Source organism: Clarias gariepinus, chromosome 25 (genome assembly GCF_024256425.1).
Source record: "Clarias gariepinus isolate MV-2021 ecotype Netherlands chromosome 25, CGAR_prim_01v2, whole genome shotgun sequence".
In the NCBI taxonomy this organism is placed as follows: Eukaryota; Metazoa; Chordata; class Actinopteri; order Siluriformes; family Clariidae; genus Clarias; species Clarias gariepinus.
The window spans coordinates 9,004,272-9,013,735 of NC_071124.1; the positions used below are offsets into that span (position 1 = coordinate 9,004,272).

A 9,464-nucleotide genomic window follows, 5' to 3' on the forward strand; every position below is an offset into this window, starting at 1 on the left:
AATGTGCTCTGTTTGTTGGAATCTGCTCAAACCTCATATGACTACCACGAGCAAATGCTGCTGTTCTCACTAGGTGTTGGCCTTTGGACTTTCCATTGAAAGAACTTTCTTCAACTTAACAAAGGAAGACTTCACTTATTTGCCACAGATGCCTGGCCACAATGTGAGTACCTTCATGCTTGAAAACCAGTGTAATTTTTTCTGAACCTTGTATACTGTATTTTCCATAACTCTTCCTGTGTACTTGATTACCATGCTGCCCACCTCCTTCTCCTGTTATTTTTGCAGTCTTCTCCCCGAACCAGATCTCAAGCTCCCTGTGTGTGTGTGTGTGATTTTTCAGCTAACACTTAACAGCAGTTAATGCATTCCTGTTGATCTTAAATCTCGTCCATTACTTGTTTGGAACTTCTACTTTAAAATTTTTTTAAAGCATCTATCTGACATCTATTGCATTAACTCAGTACACTGTTCAGATGCTACCGCTCTTTTACCTTTTTATTCTATGAGCCACATAGAATAAAAAGGTACAAAAGCGGTAGCATCTGAACAGTGTACTGAGTAAATGCAATAGATGCCAGCTGTCATAAAAAAGGTACTGACATTCGCACATGCCCTGTACAAAAACAGTTTCTGTTACCTGACACTCACAGGGAGGCCCAAGTCATTCACACCAACTTTTGAGAGAACTGCCGAGCAGAAAAGCAAAGCATCATGTTTGAGTTCTTGAATTCTCTTGCATTCCTACAGTACCTGGGGTAACCGAAGCTCAGTACATGGGATATTGTCCAGGAACCTGGTCGAAGTGGTCTGCACCTACCCACAGCCAAAGACAAAAATAACAGGGCTAGTGTAATTTTTAGACAGATTTGTGCCTAACACCTTTTCTATGGCAACACCCCTCTCTGATCTCCTTAGGAAGGGCCAGCCAGAGAAAGTGGTGTGGACAGCAGAAGCAGTAAAGGCATTTCAGCTTCTGAAATCCCACCTAACCAGCTCCTCGATCCCCAACAAGCCCGATTTCAATCGCGCCTTCCTAGTGCACACAGATGATTAGGCTGGGCTCGGCACAGTCCTGTCGCAGAAATTCAATGGTAAAGAACATCCAATCCTATACATGAGCAGGCAAATCACGCTAACTGATAATATGCCATAGGTGATGCTATCAAATAGGCAAGTACCTTAAGTCCTCTGTCTTACCGGCTAAGAACACCAACCCGCGCAACATCTGCTGATTCCTCTCACTGGATGATCACTCCCTTTCAATCCTGCTCAGGACAAGAGGACAATGCGGACAGCCTCCCCAGTATGGTGAGTAGCAGATGTTGAGCACAAAATTTAAATATGTTTTGTCTTTCTGCACTTCCACAGTCCAACCATGAAGGAAACTCTTACACAGGGCACACCACAGAAATAGAAAAAACTCCAGGCTTTAACGCTCTCCTCTGGCTCCTTATCGCCAGCCTACATCAGCAGCAACCATCCTTGGTTGATGATGTCTACTGCCAACGTCAGAAGCCAAGGACGTTGCACCTTCCTCCGTTTCTTGGTTCTTTACTTTCAAATTTGCTGCACCACCTATTTTAGCACATATATTTAATTTATTATTTTGTTACTAAGGATCTGATGCAGTGATTACTTTGTTGCTTTTCTTCTTTCTTTCTCTGCCTCGATCTTCATCTTTTACTCTTGTTGTTAGAGATTGTGTGACTGCTTTGTAAAATTTAATTAATTGTTAAATAAAATTTATTAATCAGTGTGACAATGTAGTGCAAGAAGAAATGAATGAGGTGAACTGAAAGTTAGTAAAAAGATTTTGATGCAATGTGTGCGCGTAATTTGCAATGCATTATGGGTTATACTGGGTTTTACAAGCATTAACTGTATATTTCACTGTTAGCTGTAATTAATTTACAGGTGGGAGGTGCTTTCACTGTCTTAAATATTTTTACAAGAATTTACTGTGCTGTTGCCTTATGGTATTGCACGTGCTAATATGATTTGAAATCTGGTGGACCGAGAAGAAGAGTGAAGCACAGCGACAACAGCTGAAGACAATCGATTTTTTTGGCAAGTTCAATTAAATTTACTTCCATAAGTATTAATTATTTCATTTAATATAAAGTAATTCATATACATATACATATAAAAGTTTTACCAGGATATTCCCTCTAAATGTTATGTTTAGCTATTTTGTAAAGGGATGTGTAGTTAACTTTATTTATCTGCTTCTTCAGGCGAGGAAGAGAAACGCGGTGCGCGCCATTTCAGAAAGCAGTATAAATTAAAAGGTAAATCGTTATCGTCATGTTAATGTTAATATATGCTGCAGTTTGTTAGCTTTATTTGGCTTACTTTCTAGAGAGTATTTGTAGTTTGGCAGGCACAGCATTGCTATCGAAGTGAGTGTGAGACAAAATTAACGTTACATGAAGTGCTCAGTTGTCTTTGCTAATAAAAAAAAAAAAACATTAATATTACCATCGCTGTAAGAGTTCTCTCGAAACGTTTTTTTTTTTTTTTTTTTTTTTGTCAGGCAAGCTGAAACAGCATGGAGCTAAAAGGTAAAAACGTAATGTCATGCCAGTGTTGATGAATGCTGCTTTTTGTTACCAATTTATATTAAAACATTTTTGAAATAATTACATATAAACAGACACAACATATAGATTGAAATGCTGGTTTATTGAGAACGTGTAATGCCAGTATTTTTAAGAGGCGTGAGTCAAAACCAAACAAAATGTAAACAATTTTGCTTCAAACGATATAAGCAATGAATCCATCGAAATGACAAGCAAAAAGCGTTCTCACATAACCTACTTGTATATAAAGCTTGAACCTAAATCTAAATGAGAAATGTATCACTGTAAATACTGTCAATATGAGAGCAATACCATTGTAGGTTTTACTAGACACGTAAAAGTACACAGTAATGTTCCAAACCGCTCTTTCACCTGTGGAGTACCTGACTGTTCTCATGCTTTTACAAAATCTTCAGCGTTCAAGTCTCATCTATATAGAGACCATAAGGCTTATCAGAAGTCACGTAGAGGTGTTGTGTCTGTTTGCTCAAATCTAACACTGATTTGTCAGATTAAGAATTGTAATTTCACCTGTACAGTTCTAAGTGATCTAATTTGACATTTAAAAGTCCACATAGATGATGGCAGAGAAATAAAATGCCCTTTTAAGGGTTGTAAAAGGACATTTACTGTAAAATCCACATTTGCATCTCATATCTCAGGAACACACAAAAACAGTCCACCTGAGCTATCAAACCCATTACAACATGTGTGTCAGCCCAGTACATCTTAAGATGAGACTGAGGGGCCTGAGCCAAGTGAGGTCTTTGAAAGTGTAGATGAAGATGTTTTTTGAAGAATTTGTCACTCTTTTATTTGAAACTGCAGGCAAAGCTTTTTTTTCCCCTCATCTGTAATTCAGACCATCATAGAGGAAGTCCAAGGAATTCATGATCTGATACAGGCACACATCTTATCAAATCTAATGGACAGATTGTCAGAAATTGGGCTGTCTAGTGATGCAATAATTGACGTTACTGAAGACCTTAAAAAGAATGACATACTTAAAGCAGGAAATTCTATCTTGCGTACAGATCAATGTCGCAAAACAGTCTTTAAAAACTCCTTCAACTATGTTGAAACAGTGCCTGTGTATTTAGGTGCTAATGACTCAGGGAAAGAATGCTTTGCCCAGTATGTACCAATAAAGAAAACTCCTAATGCCCTTTTTGAATCAGAAGCATTCAGAAAGCAGTATGAACAATCTCATTGTCGACAACCAAACAAGGATGTGTTTGAGGACATTTGAGATGGATGTAATATTGCCAATAATGCTTTATTTTAAAAAGACAAATCATCTATGCCCTTGGTTCTCTATCAAGATGCTTTCGAGGTTGTAAATCCTTTAGGAAAAAAGCACAAGATTTTGGCAGTGTATTTGACACTTGGGGACATTTTACCCTATAACAGGTCCAGTATTGATCAGGTGCAGCTTGTTCTCCTCTGCAGGGAACAGGATTTGAAGTATTTTGGTCAAGAAGTTGTTTTAAATCATTTGATTTAAGACCTAAAAGAGCTTGAAGAATGTAGCATTGCACTGAAGGATGGGAAAGTTATTAAAGAAACTCTATGTGCAATTGTAGGAGACAATCTTGGGTCACATAGTATCGGTGGCTTCCTGGAGAACTTCAGCAGGAGTACTTTTTTTTTTGTAGATTTTGTGACATAGACCGACAAACATTTGAATGTAGTCCACTGTAAACTAGTTCAAAAAGAACAAAGCTGTCATATCAGCAGCACATTGAAGACCTAAGAGAAAACAACAGAGAATCTGATTGTGGAATAAAATTTGACTCCATATTCAACCAGCTGCATTACTTTCACGTCAGCCAGCCTGGTCTCCCATCATGCCTAGGTCATGACCTTTTTTAGGGGGTTGTTTCCTGTGATGTGGCATTATGCATCAACCACTTGGTAAACAAAGAGAAGCATTTCACTTACGAAGAATTAAATAGAAGCATAAGTCAACTTACTTACTTTGGAAATGAAGCAGCCGACAAACCTCCAGAGTTTTATCCAAATAGTGAGAAGTTGAGTGGGCATGCTGTCCAAAATTGGTGCCTATTACAGTAAGTGTCCTCCCTTTGTTGGTTGGAAACAGAATAAAAAACCCAAGCGAAAGTGGTGTATGGAAGCTGATTTTGCTCCTAAGAGAAATAGTTGTGCATGTGTGTTCACCAGCTATTACTCCTGATCAGGTTGCTTATTTGGGTGTCCTCATTGAAGAATACATCCAGTTCAAAGTGGAATTATTTCCAGAGGTTCCCCTTAAACCAAAACACCGCTATCTGTCTTACTATCCAGATCTAATAGTCCAGTTTGGGCCTCTGATCCGTCTTTGGTCGCTCAAATTTGAAAGTAAGCACACTTACTTTAAACAGTGTGCAAAAAAATTTGCACAATTTCAAAAACCTGTGTGCTACTTTATCAGAGCGACATCAGCTCCTTCAAGCATACTTAAGTGCAGGGAGTCTTTTTCCACCTGTAGTTCAGATGAGTAGAGGAGATGGATTTTATGCTGGTGACTACCATGACAGCATTCAGGCATCAAGTGCAGCATTTAATTTTACTCACGACTCCACTTTAGCTGCAAATGAGGTCACTTACAAAAGCACAAAGAACAAGAAAAACATGTATCTTGCAATAAAACAAGATGATGACGGTGAAATTAAGCTGATTTTAATACACTGTAATGATTCTGTCTTCTTTGTTGTGAGGAGGCAGAAGGCCGTGGAGGTTGTTGATATGGGTGTCCACTTACAGAGACAGATAAAGAGTCAAACTACATTTGTGTAAAGCAAGAGGATCTCCTTGATTATTATCCATAAGTGCAGTAAAAGATGAATGACTTACCAGTGGTTATTTTTCATTACTCTCTCTCAGATTTGTAGAAACATGTCCATGTTAGGGGAGGATGTCCGAGATGCTGTGTTGGCAGTTCTACCTGGGCTGCCAGAGGAGAAACTCCTGTCTCTCCTGAACAAGTTGGCAAGCATAGAAGTTGAGTCCAAGTCTGACCTTCAGTTTGTTAAACAGAAAGATCTCCCTGATCACATTACACCAATACAGTGCCGTCTGCTCCTCAATGCGTGGAATGTAGATGGTATGTCATCATCTACCTAATTGCCTGAGAGTTTTTAGACAGTAATCATTTACTTACCCCCATGACGTTCCAAACATGTATGAGCTTCTTTCTTCTGTTAAAGGCAAAAGAAGATATTTTTAACAATGTTGGTAAAGAGACACTTGAGGGTAGTCTTTGACTTCAATTGTAGAAAAGCAATGGCTACTTTCCACTGTCTAGTTACCATCATTCTTCAAAAGATATTTTTTGTTCAGCAGAAGAAAATATACATGAAGCTCATACATGTTTGGAATAACATGAGGGTGACTAAATGATGACAGCATTTTTATTTTTGTGTGAACTGTCCTTTAAAGCAAATATACTAATGACATGCATTGTATGGTTATACAGTAGACATCACAATTATGAAAAATGTTCGGCTAGAGTTGTATTTAAGACAACATAAAGGTTAATCAGAGAATAATTAAAATTTTAACTACTTCAACATTAATTGTGATTGGTACTGAGCTGTATCATGTTTTTTTTCCTTTTCAGACCCAACAGGTTATGACAAAGTAAATCCACAAGAATGCCCCATCCTACCACAACAGAGGACTCTCCATTATCAGATTCTAGTTCCTCATGCACACCAAGTGTCGCCAGCACAAACAGTTCCAGTACAACTGTGGACTTAAGTGTATGGCCAGAAAACTTTAAAGTTCCCTGGAACAGGATGCCAAACAGCCATTTCAGTTGGAAGACGCCCCACAGCTAAAGATCGCAGAGAAATGGTAAGAATTGTCATTGATGAGATGAGACTGACCGAGTTAAATCCATCAAAATCACTGTGCTTGACTGTGGCAAAAAAGGTTGTTCGACAGCATCCACAAAGCTTTGCTGATGTCCTGCAAGATGGCACAAAAATTGGTACTGGCTATGGATCACTTTTGAATCAACTAAAAACAAGAGTGGAGCATGTTAATCGTGGCTGCACATTATCAAGACGAAGAAAACTGAAAAAGACCTAAAATGCGTCATCTGAGGACACTGCCCCAGAACCTGCAGACCAATATGGTTGTGTGAGATGGCAGCCTGAGTGTCCCGTAGAAGAGACTGAGGGAAGTCTCAAAGAAAAACAACAAGAAATGAAAGACCTCTACAGGACTGAGGGACCAGCTGGGATTGCGAGAGGACATCTCAGTCAGCTAATGAAGGCAACATATTATCTTCAAAGGAAGTCCATCAATTTCTACCCACCTTCATCGATTGCTGCCTTGAAAAGTGAATGGCCGTATCTTTTCATGCCCAAAGAGATGTACATGCACTTTAAGTCTCTTACAAATATAACCATTCTGGAGAAACTTGAGAAGTCTATGGAAGAAAGAGGAAAGATAATACTTCAGTGTTTCCGTCGAAAGCCAGGAGGGACAGATGAGATGCAGCGCATACAGTACTTATGAAGTATGATGACAGTGGAGCATCCTCTTTTATCCCATGTGTCATCCTTCTGATTCTGTCACACTTCAGAGAAAAACCTGAAGCACTCATTCTTCAGACAGATGTAAGTCATGCTCTGTGCTTTTTTTTATTATAAAATTTGGTTATGGGGTTATAGTTTGTATGTAATTACTTTTTTCCCAATTTTTTTGTTTTGTTTCTTAGGTGTCAGCAACAGTGGCGGACGTGGAAAAGAATTTTACACTTCCAGACTTTCCGAGACTGATCGTCTTAGGTAATGTACAATGAACCGAAATCTGTAAATTATTTAATAAACTTGGTCTGTTGTATTTTCAGTTTGTATTTTCTATAACATGTTGTCTGTATTTATTCATTTAGGTGAAATTCTCACTGCAACTCAGTGGATGCTGAGTATTGAGGGCCAAGTGGTCGCATCCTGCACACTTGAGTTTATCCAGAGGTAAAAAAAAAAAAATACTTAACTATGCATGTGCGTATTTATATCACTTAAATATAAAATTTTGAGGTTTCATTCACCCAAAAATGAAATTTCAGTCATTAATCGTTTTCCCTCATGTCATTCAAAAGCCAAAGAGATCTTTGTTCATCTTTGGAACACAAATAAATATTTTTTAAACAAGTCCAAGATGATTAAGTCCCAGAAAGGTAGGGAAGACATCAGTGGTTCAATCATAATGTCATGAAGTGATGAGAATACTTTTTGCATGAATATAAAACAAAAACAACAACTTTATTCAACATTTCGGCATTGAGTATCCCTTTAAAGAATACTTTTGTGCACCAAAAACACAAACCAGAGACTGAAAGAAATTGTTGAATGAAGTAATTTTTATTTATTTATTGTGCACAAATGTATTCTCATCGCTTTATAAAATTAAGGGTGAACCACTGGTGTTGCATGTTTAACGATTCAGACCTGCCAACCTGTACGCATTTTGCGTAGCGGCTACGCATTTTGACTTTAAAGTACACAGGTACGATTTGTCACTACAAACGATGCAAAAACCTGGTGACGCCTTTGTGCTTTTTTTTATTATTAACAATTGGTGTAAATATATTATATATTAGTTGCTCTATATTGAGGGGGGAACCTGTCTCGGATTAATTAAAAATATCTTGACTTGTGTTCCAAAGATGAACAAAAGTCTTAAAGGTTTTGAACGACATGAGGGTGAGTTATTAATGACAATGAAATTAGATTTTTTGGTGAATTAAACCTTTGACACTACTTCAAGAAATAGGCCATCCAAAAATTCAAATTCTGTCATGTACTCATCTTTGAGCTATTCTAAACAAACAAAAAAAAAAATTGTAAACATTCCTATTATATTCTTTTATTATAGTAGAAGAAATACATTTATTCAGATTTTTTAAAAATTGTAATTTTTCTCTTTTGGATGAATTATTCCTTTGTAATGCATTACTATAGTTCAGCAAATGCTTTTGAACTATTGAACTAGTTTTATTAAATTTTGCACATGCTTATGTTTGTCTGAATGATGTTTGTGCAGATGTTTTGTTGGAATCAACCCACACACCGGCACCAAGACAGGCACATCAAAGGTTGGAGAAAAAAAAAGTGGGAAGGTCTCCGAGAAGAGGAACAACACAGTCAATCCTCATGTGTGTTCTCTTCTTAGAAGGCTAATGGACTTTGAGTGGTTAAGCATGTAAGTTTACAAATGTATCAAAACTACACCTACAGGAGAAGTCATCTATAAAATGACACTTGCTTTCAGACTGGTCAACTTACAAAAAATGTTAAAGGATGTTAAATGTTTCAAAAATGGCTAAATGTTTGTTAGAGTATTCTAGGTTTAATGAATCAGCACAGTCAGTAGCATTTGTGACAGATTTAAACATTATGATAATACTGTTAATAGAAATACTGTATGACTTGAGTTTTAACTAAAGTCAGATTCGTTTTGGTACCAAAATGGCAATCTGTTGTTTGAGCTTAAAGGGATTGCCATCATTTACTCACCTTCATTTGTTTATCACCTTCGTCACTATAAAGAACATACTGTAGAATTTACAATCATTTACTGCCAAATAAGTTGGCTACGTTACTTGTCTGGTTATAAACTTAATTAAAATATAATATTTTGTATTCAACACAAGAAAGAAATAATGTAAATAATGTACATTTTTATTTTTAGGCAAACTTTTTTTTTTTTAACTATTGTTTTATGCTTTAATCTTGAGTTGTTTGTAGTTGTTTTGTAACAGCAGTTTTTTTAAAAAAGTTTTTCTATAGTTAAAAAAGTAAAATGACTGTATGTTACAGTGCTGAAGTGTTGTCAGGTGACAGCTTTAATAAACAGTTTTCATAAAACAGC

The 9,464-nt window shown here is 37.1% G+C and overlaps 2 long non-coding RNA genes across 2 annotated transcripts; both read left to right on the forward strand.

Moving 5' to 3' along the window:
• The first annotated feature begins 2,258 nt into the window (after positions 1 to 2,258).
• Positions 2,259 to 7,034, forward strand: LOC128513441 (uncharacterized). Its single transcript, XR_008356379.1, has 4 exons — positions 2,259 to 2,291; positions 2,537 to 2,564; positions 5,466 to 5,685; positions 6,202 to 7,034. It is a non-coding gene; the product is annotated as an uncharacterized LOC128513441 (long non-coding RNA).
• An 86-nt stretch (positions 7,035 to 7,120) lies between these two features.
• Positions 7,121 to 7,564, forward strand: LOC128512829 (uncharacterized). The gene is made up of 3 exons (XR_008356329.1): positions 7,121 to 7,207; positions 7,309 to 7,378; positions 7,483 to 7,564. It is a non-coding gene; the product is annotated as an uncharacterized LOC128512829 (long non-coding RNA).
• Positions 7,565 to 9,464: the final 1,900 nt, after the last annotated feature.